Below are 9,785 nucleotides of genomic sequence, written 5' to 3' on the forward strand. Positions count from 1 at the left end.
GGTTCTTTTTCCGATAAAATGGGAACCATTGTCACAAACAATTTCAGTGGGAATACCAAATCTAGTTATAATATTTCGTTTTATAAAAGATATTACTTCCCTTTCTCAGACTTGTACAAATTCTTCTGCCTCAATCCATTTGGAGAAGTAGTCAGTCATAGCAAGCATAAAGACCTTTCCACCTGGTGCTTTTGGTAGCTTGCCTACAATATCCATACCCCATTTGATAAAAGGCCATGAGGAGGATATAGGATATAGAGGTTCCGCTGGTTGATGAAGGATGTTCGCGTGTCTTTGGCAAGCATGACATTTCTTTGAATACTCCATTGCATCCTTCTTCATTGTCGGCCAGAAGTATCTAGTTCTGAGTATCCTGGAAAATAACGCTCTTCCACCTGTGTGATTGCTGCAATCTCCTTCGTGTAAATCCTTAAGTACTTCTTGAATCTCAGGATCCTCGATGCATCTCAGATATGGACCTGCAAGAGATTTTCTATATACCATATTATCTAATAAAATATATTGGGATACCTTGAGCTTGAAAGACTTGGGATTTTCTGTGGCTGGAATTTCTCCGGCCTGAATACAGTTCTTGATAGGATGGATCCATGATCCTTTATTGTTTGAGGATAAAGGATCCCAGAGCACGATTTCTTTATCTTTTGTTATTTCCCCAACTTCCTGTTCTCCTATTGCTGGTGCGAGAATATGGATTATTGGGATTTTCAAATCCTCAGGAATCTTTAGTGATGAGGCTAAGTTTGCTAAGGCGTCTACCCCAGCGTTCTCTTCCCTCGGTACCTGTGTAATACTAAATATCTCGAAGGATTTTGATAATTCCTTCACAACATCTAAATATTTCATTAGTTTCTCACCATTAATAGCATACGAGCCATTAAAGTGGTTAGTTATTAATAAGGAATCTACATAAACTTGAAGATATCTGATCCTCATGCTTTTGGCTAACTGCAAACCTGCGATTAAAGCCTCGTACTCGGCTTCATTGTTTGTTTCCTGGAACTCACAAGCTATGGATTGGGGTAATATGTCCCCCTGTGGCGATTTCAGTAGGATCCCTAATCCTGTTCCTCTTACGTTGGATGCTCCATCTGTGAAGAGTATCCAAGGATCCTTGGTCTTTTCCAGTTGTTAGACTTCCAAGTCAGCTTCTTTTTGTAGATCACTAGTGAAATCAGCCACAAAATCCGCTAGTGCTTGAGACTTGATTGCTGTTCTTGGCTCGTATTGGATATTTAATGCACTTAATTTTATAGCCCACTTAGCCATTCTACCTGACAACTCTGGTTTTCTAAGAACATTCTTTACAGGATAATTAGTTCTCAAGATAATAGGATGAGTTTCAAAATAATGTCTCAATTTAGTAGAAGCCATAATAAGTGCAAGAATTAATTTTTCTAGATGAGAATACCTGGCTTCCGCATCTAGAAGACTTTTACTTACATAGTAAACAGGATGTTGTTCACCTTCGTGATCCTTTACCAAGACGGCACTCATTGCGTTTCCTGAGACAGCAAGATATAGATACAAGGATTCTCCATCCACGGGATTCATTAGAGCTGGACTGAGGATAAGTAATCCTTTAAGGATGCAAGCGCAACTTCATGCTTCTCCATCCACTCAAACTTCTTATTCTTCCTAAGGATATCGTAGAAGTCTTTGCACTTCTCGGAGGATCTTGAGATGAATCTATTCAAGGCTGCTATTCTTCCGGTGAGTCTCTGGACATCTTTGGAATTTGCAGGAGACTTGAGATTGATAATGGCTTCGATCTGCTCCGGGCTTGCTTCAATTCCTCTCTTTGTGACCATGTATCCCAGAAACTTTCCAGCCTTAACACCAAAGTGGCATTTGGATGGATTCAGCTTCATGTTATAACAGTCAAGGATATCGAATGCTTCCTCAAGGTCCCCGAGGTGATCCTCTGCTTTATTCGATTTCACCACCATATCATCTATGTATACCTCCATGGTCTTGCCCAATTGGTCCTTGAACATCATGTTGACTAGTCTTTGGTATGTTGCTCCTGCATTTCTTAGTCCGAACGGCATAACAGTATAAAAATATATGCCGGTTGGAGTCATGAATGTTGTATCCTCTTGATCACATGGTTCTATCTGAATTTGTTGGAATCCAGAAGAAGCATCCATAAAGGTGAGCATTTCATGTCCAGCCGTTGCATCCACCATGGCATCTATATGTGGTAATGGGAAAGGATCATTGGGGCATGCCTTGTTTAAATCCGTAAAATCGACACACACCCTCCACTTTCCATTCTTTTTTGAAACAACGACCACATTAGCTAGCCATCTAGGATATTGAACCTCTCTGTTCATACCGGCCTTAAGAAGTTTTTCAACTTCTTTTTGTATGATCTTGTTCCTCTCAGGAGCGAATTTTCTTCGCTTCTGATGGATGGGTTTAACAATTAAATCTAGGCCCAGTTTATGGGTGATTACCTCTTTTGAAATACCTGTCATGTCCGAGTGCTTGAAGGCAAAGGTAGATTTTCTTCGTCCTAAGAAGGATATTATATCCTCCTCGATCTTACTGGGGATACTGGATCCTAGGAACACCTTTATTTCTGGATCTTCGGGGTCCAATGATACTTCTTTAAGGTCTTTCTCCCGAGCTTCCATCACATCCCTAGGATGTTGCTGTAGTTGCTATGCTATAGTTGGTTTGGATGTTGGCTTCATTGATGAAGAGTAATAGTTCTTAGCCTCCGCTTGGTCACCCACTATCTTTACAACTCCCCAAGGAGTAGGTAGCTTGATGCATTGGTGATAAGTTGAAGCTACAGCCTTCATTCCATGGAGCCAAGGCCTACCTAAAATAACATTGCAACAGGAAGGGTTATCTATAACACAAAATTTTTTATATGAATTTAATCCTTCGATATAAATTGGGAGGTTGATGTCCCCCAATGTTTTCTTGGTTCACCACTGAAACCAACTAGCACCGATGTTCTAGGAATGATTTCTGAATCCGGGATGTTCATCTTCTTGAGTACATCATGTTGGATAATGTTGACCGAGCTGCCCCGTCCACTAGGATCCTGCGTACATAATGGTTAGAGATAAATAATGTAATAATCAAACCGTCATGGTGAGGATCTTGGATGTTCAGCTTGTCTTTCTCATCGAAGAAGATTCTCTTGTCTGTTGTTAATGTGGTTGAGACTATTGGATGATCTCCGTTATCCATCTTGATCTCTTTGGCGAATCTTTTTGCTGCAGAGAAAGAAGTTCCACATATGTCTGAACCTCCCGAAATGAAATTAACTGCTGACACATCCGGCTTGTTTTGTTGAGGATCCTGGATCCTTGAATTGAAAAAGTCTCTCTGATCAGTCACCCGAGTAATGGGGATGAGCGGTCTTCTCTCATTATCCAACTTGAATTCTTCTACGGGACTTTCTTCTACGGTACAGGAATCTCGAAATAATTCGTAGTCCCTGGAGACAAAGTTGATCACATGAGCATCCGGTGGTGGTGGTGTTGCTTTTTGTGGAAAGTCTTCAGGATCCTGCATCTTGGATTTCTTCCTTCCCAAGAGTTCTTTAAAGTGACCCTTGCTCAGGAGGTATCCAATCTCTTTCCTTAAGCCGATGCACTCGTCTGTCGCGTGGCCAAAATCTTCGTGGAAGGCGCACCACTTAGACTTATCTTTGAAGCCCACTACCTTCTCATTTTTTCGGGGCCATCTTGCTTTTTCTCCCAGATCCTTCATGGCACAGATCAAGCCATGAGTATCTATAGAAAAGCAATAATCGGAGATACAAGGGTAATCCTCATCGTCATCTCCCTCTTCAACTGCCCGTACGTTCTGATTGTTGGACATGGCGTACGGCTTCGAATTGTTGTTCCTATTCCAGGATCCTTTATTCTTTTCGGGAGTCTCATGTTTCGTTTGTCCCCGAGACGATCCTGGATCTTCTTATCTTCCTCTAATCGGATGTATCTTAATGCCCTGTTTCTGACCTCGTCTAATGTCCTGCACGGAGTCATCACTAAATCATCATAAAAAAGGGAGCTCTTTTGAATTCCCATCTTGAATGCTTCAACAACAGTAGTCATATCAAGGTTTGGGATTTCTAAAGCTTCCTTGCCGAACCTGGTCACGAAATCCCTAAGGGACTCATCACTAGGTTGAACAACACGATATAAATCACTAGTTAACCTCTAAAATTTCCGACTACAGGAAAATTGAGTGTTAAACAAATTAACTAAATGAGAGAAAGATGTAACCGAGAAAGGGGGGGGGGGACTTAGCAGCCATTTTAGTGCAGCTCCTATTAGTGTGGCTCCAAATCCTTTACAAAGGCAAGCCTCCTTGAGTCTTTCAGGAACAAGATTGATTTCCATCCTTTCCCTATACTGGGCAACATGTTCCTCTGGATCGGTGCTCCCATCATACGTCTTCATGTTGGGAGTTTGGAACCGCTTCGGGATTTCAGCATCACAAATGGGCGGAACGAATCTGGATAATTTGTGACTTCCCTCCGGTATCTCAGGAATTGGACGTATCACTCCCGGGACACTGGATATCATATCCTTGAGTTTTTGTAACTCCTTGGCCATTGCCTGGTTGATACCTGCATCCTGAATCGAACCACGGTTAGTATCTAAAGATATAGGATCGTACCAGTTACCTCTCTGCTGGGTGGAGTTTAGTATTCCGGACGGGTATCTGGGATAAGAGGAGTCTGCAATCGGAGTGGGTCCTCCAGAAGCTATGGTCTGCATAGGGATTATGTCCCCATCATGGACTTCGGAAGAACGTTGATGTTGGGATCCAAAGGATCCTGGATATTGAAAGAAGGATCCTTGATAAGGAATCCTAGAAGATCCTGGCGGAAGCATCCCTGATCCCCTTTGGAACATCGAGGAACTCTGCATTGGTTGACCCATTGATCCGTGGTTGAAGCTAGACGGTCCTTGCTGGGAGTCTGAGTACCCTTGAACTTGAGGACCCATAGATCCTTGTTGAAGGATATGTGATCCTGACTGAAAGATTGAGGATCCTTGAGCCTGCTGACCCATGGACCCTTGTTGAAGGATGGATGATCCTGGCTGAAAAATTGAGGATCCTTGAGCCGGTTGACCCATGGATCCTGGTTACAGGATAGAGGATCCTGGCTGAAACGTTGAGGATCCTTGAGCCGGCTGACCCATGGACCCTTGTTGAAGGATATGTGATCCTGACTGAAAGAGTGAAGATCCTTGCGAAAGCTGAGCCATGGATCCTGGACTGGTGAAATCCAGCATCCTAGGGATCAGGGGAGTGAGATCTTCTGCTGGCCTCTTATTCTTCCTGAGATCTTCTATCTCACGAAGGATCCTCTGGTTAGTCTTGTTCTGCTGCTCCATGTATGCTTTAACCTGCGAAAACATAGATGAAACATCATTGTTATAGTTTACCGCCGAAGTAGCAGCGGTTGTTCTCGAGCTCTGGAAGACTGGTATTTGCGTCTTGCTTCCAGAAGTAGCAGCCTTCGGTGCTCTCGTGATTGGCTGAGGCATCGGTGACAAAGTCCTTGAGGAGAGAGAAACCGAAGACGGCATAGTTGATGATGCAGATGTGGATTGAGAGGCAATAGCAAGTGATATGGGTATGAAAAATTGTAATTTGATAGGAATAATTCGGATTATAGCACCAATTGCCCCACAGTGGGCGCCAAATTGTTTTGGACAAAAATTTGTTAAGGATAATATATCCAAATATGTTATGTGAGGTTTAGTGTTACAGTGATAACAACGATTATATGAACGAAATAGAGATGAACACCGTGATTTGATCACGAGGGAAAAAACCCTTAACCAAGATAGTCTTACTTCGGTCAAAACTTAACGAGGTAATCTTTGAAGAAATGACATCGGTCAAGGCTTAATAAACTAATCTTTGGTCAAGTCACTTCACTCAAGGATCAAAAAGGTAACATTTGGTCGATGAGTATATGATTATCGTGGTCTCCGGCATAAAAAATCCTCGGACGGTGAAAACTATCATCGTCGATTATATTGATAAATAAAAGGGGGTTACAAGTGTTTGTGGAGTATATGATCGATATTACAATGTAAACTAGTGTATAGAGAGAATTATTGAATCTGCTCTAGTGTGTGTGAGAGTACAAGTGTATTTTCTATTCGATCATTACTCGATTAAATAAGAAAATATCAATAACAACATTTCCTATCTATCCGGAAGTCTTCCACCTAGCCGCTCCATGACCTTTGACCACGTGCCAATTTCCACCCAGTAGCGAAATAAGCGGAAGAATGAGTCACACAGCCGTTGATGATATTTAAGCTTCAATCTTCTAGAGAGTTCGTCCATAATCAGCTATGTTGAATTAGGATCCTAGATCCATGTTCCAGCTATAGAATGTCCCGTGAGGATAATTGATGCACATTTGTCTTAAACTTGATATACCTGTCTAACATATCACCATACTAAACGCAATCATTAGTAAACAAACAATACCAAGGATCATCGATCCTTTATATCCTGACATACATTTCAAGGATAAACTATCCATAAGACAGTTAGGGATAAAGGATCCTCGGTATAAAAATCGTGGCCTAACAATCATCACATAAACGTAAATTAATTCATATTGGTTTAGGTGTGTGCTAACAAACTCATCTTACATCCACGCCTTAACTCCCGCCAAGAGTTATTCTTCAATCGAATGCATAACTCTTCGTCTCGGCTTAACAAAAACTCGCTCTATCTCCCTTTCTCTCGGATTTGTTAGCCAAACAACAACAAGCAACATATTAACCACAACATCAAGGCTAAAATCAAGCACCTATAACACCCAAATTTAAAGACAAGATACAGAACACTTTGCAAAAAATAGGCCCAAAGTTTTTCATTAAAAGATTACTCAATAAAAGGTTATGTTTTCAAACCCGGCCCGGACGCCTTACCGGGTCAAAGGTCGGACCGACCCGGTAGGACGGGCCGGTGTTTAATTCGGATGACGTCATAAATAATTTAAATATATATTTATTTATATATATAATTCTTATACATATAAAAATAATTATAATAAAAAATAATAATAATAATAATAATAACAAACTTTAATGTTTATTTATGTTTCACACATTACGTTTTGAGTATATATGATTTATATTTGATTAATAAAGACATCAATGAAGCTTTTTTGGTTGGCTCATGAGTAATAATTAAAGTTTCTATCTAGGAAATGACCCAAGTTCGAATCCCGGCATGAAAAATTCATTTTGGATATAATGAAAAAGTGTGTTTTACCGGTTGACCCGTCGGGGTACACCGAGTCCGGGCCGACCGCCACCCGCAAAACTCGGCAGGGTTTTTGAAAAACGGATCAAATAACCTGACCCGGACCGGTTATGAGACCGGGTCCCGATCGGACCAGCCGGGCCAGGTCGGGTTTCAAAACACTGATAAAAGGTTAAAAGGTCATTATTCTCATGTTGTTGGTTGTAGTGTTCAAACTCATTAAACATGTGTAGTTAACATTGATATTCTTTTCTTTTATCTAAAAAATTTCGACATGGCCCATTCGTATAGTCACCTCGTTAGTCTACATGACTTGCTCACTTTAATAAAACAAACATGCCAGCTTTACCTACGCATTATTACCACGAAAGTTTAGCCATGGCTAAGTGATGGCTGATTTTTTTATATTTAAATTATATGATTACATGACATGATATATATATATATATGGTCAAGATACTGTACAATAATGCATTAACGTATGATAGGTACGCGAGACGCTCAAAGACAAAAATACTAAACGCCAAACAAAAACCTAGAACGCTCAAAAATCGCTCAAACACGGTTTTCATGAAAAAAAAGTAAAAAATTGATCGATTAGCGATCCAAAACTGTTTTTTTTCGGTGAACCAATGATTAATTGGATATGTATTGACGATTCGGAGATGTTGGGATGTGATTTCATGTATCGATTTCGTGGAAAAAGGGGATACGCGTACCTATTGTACGATAAGTTATTATTGTATTGGATCTTTTCCCTATATTTATATATATCTATAATATATATAAATGAAAACATAAAGATCCTATGTGTCGCGATGTGGTCGCTCCCCCGTTTTTTGGAGTCGTCAGATTTGCTTGATTTTTAAATGGAGGCTTCTCATGCATTTGACCCGAATTCACGGGTATGGGTCTTACCAAACCCAAATATTTCTTAAACGAGTTATAACATCTCATTAAATTAAAAACTAATCTCACCAAATATTTGATATAAAAATCTTATAAAGTAGTGATATACTAAAAAATAATATATTTGCCCTTTACTTATGTATTATATATAGTATAGATATGAATATTATATTAACTATATTATGCTTTAAATGTAAACATATATTAGTAATTGTTGTTATAACAAGATATACAAGATATAATTGTTATACGTAAACTATGAAAACAAAGATTGTATAAATTACTTGAAAATTCATACAATTTCATTATAAAATATTTTAATTTATAGTTTAGCTTTTATGTTTTTTTTTATTATGTATATTTTTCTTTGTTCACAGGGTCATGTTTATGGTGTTGAATTTTGACACTACAATAGATTGAAAATTTAATTAATTAACATCTACATATACCGAACATTTTAATATATAAAGATTAGTAATCTATCCATCTATCTATAATATATATAAACGAAACCTTTAAAAGTTCTCTAGTTGCTCCCTAAATTCTCTCAAGCCATCAGATTGCATTTTTTGTAAATGGAGGCTTCTCATGCTTTTGACCCGAATTCACGGGTATGAGTCTCACCAAATCCAGATATTTCTTAAACGAGTTATAGCATCTCATTAAATTAAAAATTAATCTCACCAAATATTTGATATGGAAATCATATAAAATAGGGATATACTAAAAAAAATAATATTTGATATATTTAAAAAAATATATTATTTATAATTAATAAACAATTTTATAGTTAAAAAAAGTGGGTCATGGGTCTCACCAAACCCAAATAGCTTTTAAACCGGGTTATAACATCTTATTTATTTGTGAAATACTTGTATTATACTTCTGTAAACTAAATAAAAATACAATCCAAAAAAGATATAAATATTATAAACGAATAATGAAAATATATATATACTAGCTTTAGAAACCCGTGTATTACACGAGATAAATTAATGTATGAATTACAATGAATAATTTAAAACAAATAAAAAACACATAATTAAGTCTTTTTATATTATGTAAAAAATGTATTACAAATAGTCGTTTTATGTCATCAAATATATTTGAATTTTAAATTGAGAATGAGTTGTTCTACCATCGGTATATAATAATGAAGCTAAAATCTTTCACAAAAATGCTGTACATTCCATACCGGCCATAGACAAAAAAGATATCAGGTTTTTCTTTTGAGCGGTTTTCATGTTGTCCTTATAAACACATTGTTGTTCAACTATTAAAACAGTCTAATCTACCTATACTAATAAAAGAAAATAATTCTGAACACATGACATTCTGAGGTTAATTTTCACTATCAAATTCTCGCCAAAATCATTTCTCTTCTGTTGATTGAATATATTCTAACAATGCACATAAGTATAATATGTAAATATTTATTTGTATAAAAGTGTATAGATATAATACAAATAGAGTTTAAAGAAAAGTGAATAATTTAATTAGATATAATATAAATGGAGTGTAAAAGGAAAGCGAATAATTATTTATATATACCATAAATTAATTTTGGAGGGAAAAACATTGTGAGG

Source organism: Bidens hawaiensis, unplaced genomic scaffold, assembly GCF_021521415.1.
Source record: "Bidens hawaiensis isolate Kalapana, Puna unplaced genomic scaffold, B.hawaiensis_p1.1 tig00035626_1, whole genome shotgun sequence".
Lineage (NCBI taxonomy): Eukaryota > Viridiplantae > Streptophyta > Magnoliopsida > Asterales > Asteraceae > Bidens > Bidens hawaiensis.